A 15450-nucleotide genomic window follows, 5' to 3' on the forward strand; every position below is an offset into this window, starting at 1 on the left:
TTGCATCCCACTGGTGTCTAGAATAATCATAATATATCACAATCATGCAGGCTGACTTCTAACGACACCCTAATGCACACAGCCGTAACAAGTTTGTAAATGTCCCTTGCTAAGCATTTCACAGGAAATGCTGCAAATGCTGCGGGTGAAACCTAGTGCAAAATTTTATTGTTACCACATGAAACCAGAATCCCCAATTGCAACGTGCACTTGATTTCTGTGAGCGGGTCTGGTGCCGCTCCTCACAGCTGAACAAAGTCCCGCCTAGACCAAAGGGAGTGTGATGGCTTGGAATAATTAAAAAAAAAAAACATTTCTTGGGAACTGTTGGTTGCATTGTGTTATGCATTCTTTTTTTTTTTTTTTTTCATTGGACTTTTGTGGTTCTGGAGCGTGAACCGTTTTGCACTCTGCTGGGATTTCTGTTCATCAGAAAGAGATTCTAAAGTATCTGCTTTGGCGCGTGTCACTGCCTTACAGTTCAAATTTTAAAAGAGATCTTTTGTAAACATGCAAAAATTGAAGTCAGAAGTACATATTAATGCTCGATAAGCAGTTTTCATCTGAGTTTATCAACTGTCATTTGAAATATGCAAATAGTCTTAGTTGCTTTGGTTCTGAATATTCATTCTAATTTGGCAATATTTTGTCATTTTTGTTTTGGTTCCAGATACTTTTTAGATGTGAACTGTACCCAGAATTGCAACCACAGTGTGAAGAAAATTTAAAGCGTTATTTTCCCATCACTGGTGAGACGCAGTTTGCAGTGAACCCTCGTCGTTCACAGGGCAGGATTGCTAATCTAATGAACAACTAGCAAAATGGCAAGAAAAGGATAAATATGAAAATGTTGGATGTCTTCCACTGTAGTCCTTTGTTCATTGTGTGATTTTCCTCTTCGTTTTTAAATCTATTGGGTTTACACTCAAACAATACTACAGTGGAACTGCACTGCTTGTTAGAGTGGTTCAATGAACGAAAAAGCAATCTGGTGAGCGCACTAGTTCATCCATCACCACAAATCTATAAAACAATTATGTGTTTTCTTCTTCAGATGCTTTTAATTCAAAGTTCAAGAAAATGCTAGTTAGGAGAGTCTGCACAAGTATATAAATCTTTTTTCTCATCTGGGAGTCCAAAAAAGTCGAAATCAAAGAGAATCTGCATCTTGTGCAGTATCTATTCTGTTTGTGGATGCTACAAACAAATGTCTATGTACTTGAACAGTTTCTCTGCATTTCAGAAGGGGGGGATGGGAGGAATCACTTGATTTGTACTCTGAAGCCTAAACCTTCATATCACAAAGTCACACAAGAGCATCCAATAGGCTAGAACTGGGAAATTTCAAAAGCACTATCTAAGATTTTGTTTGGAAAAATATGTCCCCCAACCTTTGCATGATGTCATTTTGTCCACTCTAATGTACTTCTATTTTTCTCTTTCTTTTACCTTCCTTTTCATCCTCTCTGAGGCTTCCTATCACTGGTAACAAGATGAAAAGGTCAAACAATGGCCATCTGTCAATCAGCAAATTGCAGTTTGACTCAGAGCTTGTCTAAGCTTTAATGACCCCCATATGCTATCACATTTTATCTTCAGCACTGCTGCAAGGAGATGACTTGTTTGTCTTCAGCCCCAGGACAACATTTCGAATAAATACCCCCGTGGGTCTGCTTTCAACTAAGCCTTACAGTTGACAAAAAACAGAAAAGGACAGTAAAATGTCCCTAAACTTTGTGCTTGTCACGTTTAATTGTCCTTGATTCCGACACAAGAGCTCTCTTTAGAGTGTTTAATTCAGTTACTGGGGAGTATATTAAAACAGAAGGCCTTTTTTTCAGGGTTTTATGGGCTGTCCTGTTTTTCCAGCATACCGCCAATGATTTAGGCCTTTATAAGAGTTTTGAATGTTAAGGAACTGCTCATGTTTTACTGCCCCCTTGTTTAAATTAAAGCAAAAAATAACTAGAAACGCATAAATGGCATGGTTGGCCAGAGTCATTTTGGAGGCAGATGTCCTTGGCTGGATCCGGTACGGTGGTCAGTTTTTAATATTGTACGCTAGACTTTGGCATGACACCTGCAAAACTATCCAATCAACAGTTTTGCACTGAGACTGTAATTGTCACTGAATATGGATAAAACATTTAGAGTACAGGGTGAGAATTTATTGAAACCTGGGTGAGGCTGAGAAAAGTTTCCCAGGATACTCTGGCCATTTTGCTGTGTATCACCGTTCCAAGTTAAATAGTCTGGTTGAGCTTCCTGTGTGTGGTAAATGACTGAATTACATCAATATAACCTTCACACAAAGAAAATATTTCTCTGTTTGCTTATAACACTATTCTCACGGCTATTTTTCATTTGACCTGAAAATAATTATAGTCTGTTTACCCCATGTAGTGTTTCAGACAACAAAATGATTTTGTACAGCAAGGACTGACTGTGAAGGCCTTCCTGCTTGCCATCCTCAGCCACAGTACAGCAGACAACTTTTGTATGTGAGAGTAAATGAAAACGAGCCCATATCCCATATGAATAATCTACTACGTTGTTATTGACTTGTTCGTCGAAAGATGTTTATTTCTACACAATAAAGTGTGATTTCACCTAATCCTGCATTGTACTGCATTTTACCTTCACAGCAATAAAAATATTAAATTCAGCATAATGTCTTTTTGATGGTTGGAACCGATTATTCTATTTTAAGTTAATTTCAGTAGGAAGCATTGCTCTGGTTCGCGTAGAAGGTTTCAGAATAAATGCAATTTGTAAACTGCGAATCCACTGAATCCACTTATTGGAAAGCACAAAGAAATAATCAAACAAATGCAATTTTGTGGGCATTTTAGTTTTGTGGGTTAAAACATAAAAGCGAGCGGAACGACTAATCTGTGTACCATTATTGTCACTGAGCCGCTTAAAACACAATGGAAGTCCAATTGCCCTTGTTCAGCTGATAATTCACTTGCTGGATATATGACTTGTCGTTGTCTTTGTACAAATTAGACCTTCAGCCTGGATGATTTGTAGGAGACGTCCATACATGCAGCAGGCACTAATTAAATAGGTTCACTGGTGCTATTCATGATCTTTTACTGTGCTCATTTGCGATTCTATGTGTATTGTTTACAGCAGGGGTGTCAAACTCATTTTTTTTCGCGGGCTGCATTGTAGTCATAGCTTCTTTCGGAGGGCCATTATGACTGTCAACCCAAATATATGTATGAGCACCTCATATTATATAGAGTAAAAGCTACAAAACAAACTGACAAATAACTCGTTTTCAAATCAGACGAGTAAAAACTGGACAAATTAAAAAAAAAAAAAAAAAGACATTATTAAAACTGAAGGTAATTTGCAATGCCAGTAATGACACACGAATTTGATGCACAATTTGTCTTCGCGGGCCACATAAAATGATTTGGCAGGCCATATCTGGCTCCTGGGCCTTGAGTTTGACACATGTGGTTTACAGTGTTTGATGATTGAGAGTGTTTACTGTATGCACATATCCCAGGGGTGGCTAATGAGAAGGATGACGACTGAGGTTTAAGTCATTGGAGGTGGTGATAACATAAGTATGTGGCTATTTTATACATGCTATAAAAAAGGCTAGGGAGAGAGTGTGTAAGTGTGTTTGTGTGTGTATGCATGTGTGTGATTTTTGATAATATTATGGACTGTAGATGATGAAATCTCTAAATTCTTTGCAATTGTACTTTGAGAAACGTTCTTGAAACATCCAACTATATGCTCACACAGTTGTTCACAAAGTGGTCCATATTTGCAACAACTGAACCTTTCGGGGATGCTCATTTTTTAACCAATCATGACATACACTTGTTTCCAATTAACCTGTTCACCTGTGGAATGTTTTTGAGCATTCCTCAACTTTCAGTCTTTAGTACCCCTGACCCAGCTTTAATGGACCGTTTGGCAGACATCAAATTTAGAATGGAAGAAGATTCGTTTTTAGAAAAATATAATAATGATTTACACCATGTCCTAAAATCATTGGAATTTGGGTTTGTATTTTATATGGATATTTTCTTCGCGTTTATTTAGACATGAAGGTCTCAGTGTTGGAAATATCACTACCTTGTTTAGTATATTCTGCTATTGGTAAGCAATGAGCAAAATTTGGGTGTCCTCAAACACTCAAATTTTGGGATGTGGACTGGGGATGTAAATGAACGTTCACAGTGTTAAGTGTCACATGAATATTGACAGAGGGACAGCAGACAGCTTAGAGAGCAAGTGAAGAAAATCCAAAAGCACACACGAGTGATAATGAGGCCTGCTTCTCTGTTTACTGAGACTTCATCGGGTGCTGTCATTGTGTGGTTTAAGAGGCTTAGCCTTGATGCTTGTCTACAAACCTGCATACACACAAAGAACATTAAAACTTTACCAACCCCCGCTTGGTAGGAATGAAGGGAAAAGACATGAAAAATGAGTCAGGTTCCGCATAGAATTCGCTGACGGCCTTTGACTCTGAAAGGTTTGTTTTAATTTCCTAAATGTATAATGGGCCGTGCATTAAATTAAACACCCATACGGATGAAGCCCTTCTCCATCATCCGAGATATATGACGGTAAATGACCCCAAATACTTCAATAAATAAGCTGTATTACAGCATTACTCCTTGGTACTACATTTACAGTCGCTTCAATTACCATAATTGAGTTTAACCCCAATAAACAACCGTCCTATTTAAGTCATTGTTTCCATTCTTGTCATATAACAACTAGCCATATACATGAGGGTTTTAAAATTTCCCTAGCATTCCATCCGGGAGATTTACTCATCTGTTTTCTGAGTTTGGTCATGTGATATTTGCAATCTGAGCTGTGATTGGTTGTTACCTGAGCCTTAAGCAACTGTGGTTGGATACTAAATAATACTAACTTTTTTAGTTCAAGGTGTTTTCTTTAAAACACTGAATGATGTTTTCTTTAAAACACTGAATGATCGGTACTTTAAGCATCTGAACATGTTTTAAAGAATTACAAGGTAATTTATAATGATGGTGTATAATATGTATGTATGTATGTATGTATGTATAATAATGTTATTTATAAACGAAACTAACTTTGTAAAGATATTGCGGCACCATTTTGGCCATCAACTAAAATATGCAGTTGTGGGGTCAATGTTTAAGGTTGGGTTACAGTACATCTCACAGATATGATCATTCAATGTGAGGCCTCCAAAAGTGATGCAAAAGTGAGTTCATACAAGGGCGTGTTTATTGCTCAAACTTTCCACACACTCAAGTTAAGCAAGGCAGGAAGCAATAAGCGTTAAACATTGAAAAGTTTTGGAACCTGTAGAAAACTTTGCATATTTTCACGGAGTAACTGCAGCCTACCAGATTTTCCTTCTTCCTGAACTCCCACTGTGTTGTACTTATTCAAGCTCTTGCACGTTTGACGGCGTGCCATTAAAATACCACCTTTCTAGGATGTGTAAGTGAACTTCTCTTTTCACCTAGGTGGATACTGGTCCACATGGGATGTATGATTGTCTCACAGCAGCAACAGGGCCGCCAGTGCATAAGCTTAAGGTGATAAATCAACCACAGTGATAACAGGCCCCCAGATCTCCTCCAGCACAAATCCCCTTTTAATTATTTCCAACAAGACCAATATGCACAGGAAAGGACCTCTTTTTGGGAGGTGCAGTCATTTTTCCAGCACATTATCAATGCCCTGGAGGCAGTGCAGCAGGAGATTGAGCAAAAAAGACAAGAGAGTGCAAAATAAAACCTTAAATAGACATCATTTTGCAACCTCCAACATGTGTGTACAAGTTCACAACATTGTGAAACTATGTTTTGCATTTCGCAGGCTGTATAAGGGTTGTCTCTCCTTTAATGCACTGAGGTATGAATAGTGCAATTGCAGAAGCATGAAACATCGCATGTAACTCGTGGACTCAAAAAAAACGATTCGATACAATCTTTTGGGGGGATAAAAAAATACATGTTTTTCTGCTCCTGAAGCTACCAGTTTAACTTATAATTACAGTCATGTATTTTTATACAGCAACCCACTTTTAGTTCTTGTCAAGTTGTAGATTTTGGCATTTGGGTTACCAGATGTCAGCAAGGTGGTTAGCATGTCTACCCCACAGTCAAAGGTTGTGGGTTTGAATCTCATCTGGGTGTAGTTCTCATGTTTTCCGCATGCTTTTATTGACTCGTGACTAATCCAGTATACCACAACTTTCACCCAAAGTCTAATGGGATAGGCGCCATCTTAAACATGAGCCCAAACAGAATAAAAGCCAGAAAAGATGGATGGATGGATGGATGGATGGATGGATGGATGGATGGATGGATGGATGGATGGATGGATGGATGGATGGATGGATGGATGGATGGATGGATGGATGGATGGATGGATGGATGGATGGATGGTGGATCAATCGATCGATCGATGGATGGATGATACGTATGTATACAAAACAATATTGTTTAGCACAGAGTGAACACTCACAGACAAACCATTAGGTACACTGAGAAATCCAATGCGATCCAATGCATGAGCTGGATCAACAAGTATAACAAAATACTTGTTACTGAACTATAGAACGAAACTGACAGTTTTATCAAAACTATACATTGTCTTTGACAGTCTGTGATTATTCATCCAAACAAAACAATATATCAAGACTGTGGCAATTGTGTCATAAGGATAGTGAATTTCTTGCACGTTCATTTTTCTAATGTTCTGCTTGCAGCTTGAAATTCTCAGCAAAATTAGTGACATTTGCCTTACTTTTTTTTATCCCTTGGCCTTGTTTAGGGGAAACATGTTTTGCACATGTGCAAGAAGTGGAACCAGATTTAATTGCAACGCACACAACCAGAAGACTAACACTATTACATCCTTTGGCATTGCCTTCCTTCCTTGCAAAAATTGATCGAATGGCCCCAGGTTGTTATTTTCCACCAAAGTTCTCACACATTAATTTAGCCACATACACACATGCACACAAGCGTAGCCACAATTTGCACTGAGCGAAGCGAATACAGCACAATGACTTTGTAGACATGTTGGTTGATCTTCTGGCACTGTGACAAAACCTCAGAGTGGAGCTCACTTCAAAGAATAGGATCAACGTGACTTTGGATTTCGTCTTGCTTTCTTCAGCCTTGGCAATGTCAGATTCTTCACTGGAAATTCCTCTGGGTCCAGTCACCTGTAAGGACTTTGCCTAGCAAATCTGGTCTCATTGGGCTCATCATCATTGACTCTTCTCATTATTTGCTTACCTAACTCAGAGGATATGTTTAGAGGATGTGAAATAAAATGTACAATGGCTGCCGCAGAGTGCTGAGGTCACACAGTTTAGTGTGGTGGGCTTGAGGGTGCAATGTTGTAGTTGCGGTTTAAAAGGAATAATTCATGACATCAGTGCTGGACCTTTTCAGATGCACCTTGAACAGCATATGTGATTGCATAGATACAAAGACTCAGAGGATCTGAATCAGTCTGGCGGCAGTACCATTTCCCTTTTGTGCCCCCTCCCCTAATTTGTATTAAATCAGAATTCTGCCCCATCCCAGGGAGTGAGCATAACAGTCCTCTCCAGAGTTTTCGATTAAATTACACATCTTCACACTCCCAGAAACCCCCCACTCCCACGTCTTTGTGCACTCAGACTCCCCCATGCAGATGTGACACTTCCCAGTGACTACATTTTCTCATAACACATCGACCCTGTAGGGCCGAAGATGGAGGTGATATGGGAGGAGGGACCAAAGGAAGAATGTGTCGACACTTTGGGAAATGTAGCACAGACATTAAGTTGAAAAAAAAAATCTCACCTCATTTCTCCGGTTCATGCCTAGAGGGACTTAACGTAAATATTCTCATCGTCTATGTTCTTGACAGATCTTCTAAGGATGAACTCTGATTCGCATTGTAAATCAGGCTGCAGTCAGTGAGGGGAACCATGTGTGTAGACAATAATGTGTTAATCTTAAAATCCAAATTGTATCTCTAGTGTGGTTAGTGTTCCTTTTTTTCTTAAGGGAACCACACATATGCAGGCAACCACTTTTTGGCAGTGACAGAGCTTATAAAAATAATGCAGTAACCTTTGACCGACGCTTTCTTTAATCAGATGAATTCAAATTGACTTTGAGCTGACATTCTGTTATCAACATAGAGTACCGGTATTTTAATTATTTTGGATTTTTAAATTATCTGACATAAGCAACATAGAAGAGGAAGCGCCGCATCTTCTACCTCCGGTGTTAGTGGAGTTGTTTAAAAGTGACACCGAGGATGAAGCTTTCTTTGGATTTAGTGATTTGGAGTGACACGGATGGTTTGGTAAACTTGTGAGCATGTTATTTATGCTATAGTTAACCTGACTAACCTCGTTGCCTCTATTGTATTTTTATTTTAAATTGCCTTTCAAGATGACATGTCTGTTCTTGGTGTTGGATTTTATGAAATAAATTTCCCCAAAAAATGAGACGTAATATATATATATATATATTTTCCTTCTTTATTATGCATTTTATGGCTGGTACGAGGCGGCTCGGTGGCGCACTGGGTAGCACATCCACCTCACAGTTAGGAGCGTGCGGGTTCGATTCCACCTCCGGCCCTCCCTGTGTGGAGCTTGCATGTTCTCCCCGGGCCCGCGTGGGTTTTCTCCGGGCACTCAGGTTTCCTCCCACATCCCAAAAACATGCTTGGTAGGCCGATTTAAGACTCCAAATTGTCCCTAGGTGTGAGTGCGAGTGCAAATGGTTGTTTGTCTCTGTGTGCCCTGCGATTGGCTGGCAACCGGTTCGGGGTGTCGGCTGGGATAGGCTCCAGCACACTCGCGACCCCCGTGGGGACTAAGCAGTTCAGAAAATGGATGGATGGATGGCTGGTACGACTTGTACTCCGGAGCGATTTATAGTTCAGGAAATACGGTAATAGCCTCATTTGACCGTATGACTTAAACATTCTGAGTCATTTTCACAAATGATTTGTCATAGATGTACAGTTGGTTGCCAGATAATCAAAGCGCTATCTGAAGCCTTGTAACGTGAACGCTAAATTAGAGCAATTATTATCGTGACAGTTCTACATTACACTAAGATGCATTTCTGCTTCTCTCAAGTTTCCTCCAGATTTGGTGTAAATTATGCTGAGAAGGCTAATTGGAGGATACAGAGCATTACCCATCTCCAAACCTCTCCAAAGCCACTTTAGCACCCACAAACTCTCTGCATCTCTCTAATACCGTGTAAATCCAACCGAGACACTCATCCATTGACTCTGCTTCACTCTTGTCCTCTTGAAAAGATGGAGGAAGTTCAGAGGAAAGTCAGCTGAATAAAGAATGTGATTTGGGAGTGCACGATGAGGGAAATTTTATGAGCAGAGTAATCGTGTCTATAAATAATATTGAAAATCACACCTACGGGTCTGTCACACTCACACAGACAAACACACACACATGATAAGGCTAAGGACTTGCGACATGAAGTGCTGCGAGATATATTTCCTCCTACTTGAGCTCACACTGATTGAATTTTTATCTTTGTACAATTATCATCTGTGATGCAATTATTCTTGGCCAAAAATATGTCGTATTTTGTATATTTTTGGTCATCTGTCAAAATCTTAGGGGAACAACAAAGTCAAAGTGGAGGAGGCAGCATTTGTTGTTGATTCCCTTCATTCCACTGATCCTCCTCTCTCTCTTCCTTGCCGTCTCTCTCCCCTCCTTTTTCTATTATGTCAAACAACTCAGTCTCAGATCACCTCATGTTGCTACAAAAGTCTAATCAAGCACATGCCACGATGGGATTTTGACTTAGCCTTGTTAGCCTGTGGAGAGAGAAGCAAGTCTACTTGACTCGCCTAAGGCCGATTGAAGCACGATGCCATGTTGGGGTTTGGAGAGGGTCACAGCAGGGTCACCAAAAAACGGCTGTTTCTCATTCCATCTATGTCCTTACATGGTTAATTACTAATGTTATTGATAGGATCATTTTACTGCACACGGGTGTGTTTTGGAATGAGCAAGCTCCTGCTATAACATGGTATTAATAATATGAGCCATGAGAACAAAGCTATGCAATTTCTGTGATGTTAATATACACACACTATGTGCATAAATTAAAATTATTTTTCAGTTTAACTAAAACCACTAATTGTGTGATTTTTTGTTCCTTTTTTTTCCCATCTCTATTTTAGTGACTCTATCTCCCACCGCTGTGACAGAAATAGTCAAATGACTCACCGAAGGTTTGATGGCATGTGCTCCGGATGTGCTTTTCAGCAAGTGAGCTTTCAAAAATACCTCCGGAACTTAACTTCAGTCAGAAGTGTGGCCATTTTTCAATCTCCTGATGACAACGGTGGGAAGTCTGCCCATCACACTGCTATTATTTTATTTGGAGTTGTGTGGATATTCTCTGCGTGTGTATATACTATGAACAAATATAGCAATTAGAACTACAATAGTTTTCATGAAAATGTATTTAATAGGGGCGGTAAGCATTTTTTTTTAGTTAATCACTGAAAAGTGTCTATTAATCATGTCATTAGAAAGACATTTGTAGCTGACAAAAGTGTATATTATGTCTTTAATTGAAACGACTAATTAAGTGGAGTCCTGTGGAATAAGATCTCTTCTGCTAATGACTAAGCCTCCAATAACGCAATTAACTCCAATCAAGTGTTACGCTCCACTTTCCATTCACAAATCTTCTATTTTTCATCCATGTCAATTTTAACTCTCCTTTTTGAGCTGAGCGCAAATCGCATGCAATTCCCAGTTCACTGACTCAATGTGAATTTGAATTTCAAAGATGTTAGGCATTATTTTCACGAGAAAAACTAAGGTTGAAAAAAAATACAGTTTTGTCACTTCTACACAAGTTCAAGTGTGCTTACCTTTTAGACTAAATTTCTTTCTGAACTGACTTTCCTAAGGAATTTCTTTTCAAACCCTAACCCAATCAAGTGTTCCAAGGAGCGACCTTGATTTTATCATACGTTCCGACGTATGTTGACGGACAAACAAACCAGTGCTTGTGGGAAAAGCTCTGGCAAAGGCAAGGCCAAAAGTACTACTATGTTAAATACACTGTGTTATTCATTGAGTGCTTTCAGCGAGTTGCTTTAAATATTGTTCATCCTGTTTCTGTGGTTTTGGAACAAACTTTGAGTGAAAAAGTTTTACCTATGCCTTAGGCAATGTTTCAAAACCAGAATATACTGCGGGTATTCATCATCAGCCTCCAAAGACTTAAGGGTGTTTTTCAAATGACCATAAGCCTAAACCATGTAAACAGAACATTATCTTTCCTTATGCTATTTTTGCTCACTGGCATCACTCCCTGGCATTTAAAAATGACCGATTGAGACTTTTGAGTTTCCACGTTCCAACAGGCTGGTTCTGCTTTTCTCCACTTTCCTTACACATAAAAGGCGTAAATGTGTAGTGGAGCATATGGGAAATAGTGCTTTTCTTTTGATGCTGGTAGTAACCTGATACCAAACCGGCTTATTGACTAAGTTAACAGTGAGGCAAAATGCTTATATCTTAAATAGTCAATGAACAATAAATGAGAATTGCTTCACTCAACACTTTTAATGGTTTAATTTAACCGCTCAACATGAAAATGGAATAGGAAACTGTACAAACTGGTCTAATACATTAAAATGTAAAAATGCATAGTTGTGTAAAATATTGCATCATTCACCTATCCACCCTTTCTCGCTTATCCTCATTCGGGTCATGGGTGGGTCACTGGAGGCACAACCTCTGAACTGTGAGGTGGATAAACTAACCACTATACAAATTTAATGCATTATTATTATTATTATTATTATTATTATTATTATTATTATTATTATTATTACCCCGTGGGGACAAGCGGTTTAGAAAATGGATGGATGGATTATTATTCTTATTATTTACAATAACATTAACCCCAACCCTGACTTCTACAAATACCAATTTAGTTAATGGATAGGAGGGCTTGCTGATGTGTTTCCATGTAAAGCATACTGGTCAGCAATGGTCATTTAAATTTTTCTAGCCAGGATTTTTTATGTTTTTCTGTGCTGGCTTCTAATTAAAGACATGGCTGCATGACACAATTTAATGATAATGTCTTATCTTGTTCACTGTCTTGTTTGCCTGGATTGTGGCTTGTCCTTTCCAAACATCTGTAACAACCTCTCAATGTCTGGACAATGTGTTGGAGACACTTGTTTACAATTTGCCTTCTAAATTCTTTGAAAGTCTGTCAACATAGTTTGCCAAAAAATGTTAGAAAGAGAGATGTGCTTTAGTGTGTGGGAAAAAAAAACAGTGTGCAGGAGAGGAACAGACGGTCAGAAAAACGAGGACTGAAGCAAAAGAAGGTACATTAAAAAAAGTAGTACACTTGGGTTTGACACTTGGGTGGTTAAAAATGGAGATAATTACAATCAGAAATAGCGAGGAAATTGGGGGACTAATCCAGGCTGAAAAATGACTGGGGAACCGAATACTGACAGTTCCAAATGTCTCTCCAGATGTTACCAGTCACAGGATGACCATATTAACCTGGCTTTATTGTTACAGATGTGGTATACTCTATACTCGAGCACCAATCAGATGGCCAAATCAGATGCCACTGCAGAGTGCAGCCAACAGAACCAGTAGCCCGGAGTAGTAAAGACTGCAAGGGAAGTTGGCAATATGCTGGACTCTGTGCCAGTCATGTGGCTTTGAGAGGGATGTGACACGATTTTCTGGCTGCCAGGCCGTTTTGGCAGCGCATCCCGGGACCTTGCTTGATCTGTCGTCTGCATTCATTCAGCACGTACGTTTCTCTCAGCCTTGCCGCTTCCTCTGCACTCACAAGGAGCTGTGGAAAATGCTGGCAGGAGACAAAAAGACGCTGCTCTAATCAATACCAACACGAGGCCTTCGACAAAGAGCAGCAGAGTGAAAGATGGAGCTCACAGTTGAGCAGCTTTTGCCTTGAGCCTTACATTCCTCAGAAACCCAATGACTCTACAAAGGCAAACATGCATGTATCTCAAATAGAATGAATAGAACCAGAACCAAGCATGCCACAACCCAGTGTGCGGAATTGTGGTTTATTAACACAATTGTGACGGTGACTCTCTGAAAAGTGAAACCATTAAAGAATGCAGTCTGATTTTAAATGGAAATCAGAACCAGCCTTGGTCACTTTTGGGGGAAATTCATTTTCATTCCTCATTGACAGAATTTTATTGCCATCATCTGTCCATCTATTAGGTAGCAAGGGGAGGGAGAGAACATACTGTATCGCGTGACTGGAGGGTCGCTTTCCAAGTCTGCCTGCTGTCCACTTATGGTTCTTACAAGAAGACATTTGCAATAATTCAGCTATAAATATTAAAAGTCAATGTCTTGAATGGTGGTCAAACCACAGCTACATGAAAAATATGTGATACTAGTAGTTACAGATAATTTATTGTACACACTATATGCAGTATGATAGTTCTGAGTTTGAAGGAGGGAGAATATTCTTCTTGAACACGATACGTTTTCCAGCTGCTGTGATGCTGACAGATTTATGAGGCAGTAAGTAGCCCGGTGATATTTAGAAGGAGCTTCATGAATGGAAGAAAGCTACTTTGATTCCACAGACGAGACCAGAAACCTATCCATGTTGAGAATTAGTTAAAAGTGGAATTCAAATGGCATGTTTGCACAGGAACAAAAGTCCGATTGTAAGTCATCTAAGTCAGATTCATGGTCAGTTGTTGCTCGTTTTGTTTTGAAATTTAAATTCAAACCATGAATATACATTCATATTTTTGTTTCAGTAGGAAGCTTTATTGCCAAAAGGGACAATTGAAGATTAAATGAGATAGTCCAACTATAAATGAATGCAGTTAAGACTCATGGCTCCAAATTGAAGAATTATTGAATCCTACCATTCTGTGACAATTTGCTTGGATTAAAAAATATCTGCTACCACCTGCACAATAGAAAGATAGAGTATGACCTAAAAATAAATCAGAATAAAATTATTAATAAATCAAATTTATAGCCTTATAGCCCCCATTTCTACCTTTGGACTACAAAATGAGAGCTGGTGATAATTTTAGCAAGGCTTTGAGGTTTCATCTTTGCCTGTGAATCCTCTTCCTTTTCTTACATTTTAAGATTCCATCTTCACCTCTGCCTGACTATACAGCCTTTTTATTTACATCCCATAATGCAATACAGTTCCCAAAGCAGATGGTCCTTCATACAAATGGCCAAGGCGATGCACAATTTTCTAGTGAGCTGGGTGTGTGTTCATCATAAAGTATGTTTTCACTTATTTCTATATTTTTGTATTTTTAACCACACAAATAAAAAAGGTTGATTTGCGAACCAAGGTTCCACTTCCTTTGCAAATCTAATCTTGTGTATTAGAAGTGTTTTAAGAGTATCGGAGGGGAATTTAAGAAATATTTAATACTAAAAATAATGGGACTGACTTCTGTACAAAACGTTTTTCTTTTCTATGGATTAGTTTAGGTTTTCGGCAGCATGTTTGCATGTGGCATTGTGGTTTTAGTTGCAGCCGTAATGGTTTGCATTATGCACCCTCAGCGTGTGCAACTACAGCGTACATTTGGACTGTGTTGCACATTTTTGATCATAAAGTAGTAATTGGTAAGGGTTTTCCAAAGAAAGATTTTTACGGCTGAATAATACGCACATTGCAAAGCCCAAAGTTTGGTTCTATTGTGGTCAAACTCAGTTGTTGCTGGCAACAACTAAATAGCACTATGGAGTGCACATCATTGCAAGAACAAGCAAATCGTAAGTGGCTCAAAACAATATTTGGACCTGTGACGGCTTGATAATTTCCCCAAACACCATAAGGGAGCCCAAAATGTAGTGGTGCATGTCTTTACAAAAGGTACTAAAATTATATCACCTGTTAAATTTGAATCACTTGTTACTTTTATGGAGAGTATGTTGTTGGACCAGTAACTAATGTGCAATACATTAAACAACATAAATACCTATGTTGAATATATGTTGAACTGTAGTATGGACATTTAATGTGTCGTTTGCACTTTTGCTATCTCTCACTTGCTGCCACTAGAATCTCTCCATTGCAGCCTAGGGCTCCTTGTACTCCTCTGCTGTGCTGATTGGACTTTTCATTAGTCAACTCCCTAAGGCTCAGCATGACCTCCTCTGGGTCATCGCCTACTGATTATTCCCCCCCACACGTGCTCCCACCATTTTCCCTTGTCTCCATCAACTTGTGCAAGTGGGGATGTCATGACACTGAAGTGAAGTATCCAATCTTGCTTCGGAGGTTGATAGGTCACCATACTGCTGTATTTTCAAGAGCTATGCTTTTATATGAACAAAAATGCGCTAGTTTAGACACAAGGAGTAGTCTCCAAATAGTTTCAGCTCAAAACACA

At 39.1% G+C, this 15450-nt stretch overlaps 1 protein-coding gene across 2 annotated transcripts in view; it reads left to right on the forward strand.

Annotated features, from left to right (window-relative positions):
* Positions 1-11035, forward strand: part of mfsd8l1 (major facilitator superfamily domain containing 8-like 1) — a 240800-nt gene extending 229765 nt beyond the window's left edge. The window contains exon 21 of one of the 2 annotated variants that reach the window (XR_015862206.1): positions 10219-11035. The gene's annotated coding sequence lies outside the window, so the exon portion shown is untranslated. The remainder of the gene's footprint in view (positions 1-10218) is intronic. The other variant, XR_015862209.1, reaches the window with a different exon arrangement.
* Positions 11036-15450: the final 4415 nt, after the last annotated feature.

This window comes from Syngnathus floridae, chromosome 13 (assembly GCF_059516105.1).
Source record: "Syngnathus floridae isolate MCC-2025c chromosome 13, RoL_Sflo_1.0, whole genome shotgun sequence".
Classification (NCBI taxonomy): domain Eukaryota; kingdom Metazoa; phylum Chordata; class Actinopteri; order Syngnathiformes; family Syngnathidae; genus Syngnathus; species Syngnathus floridae.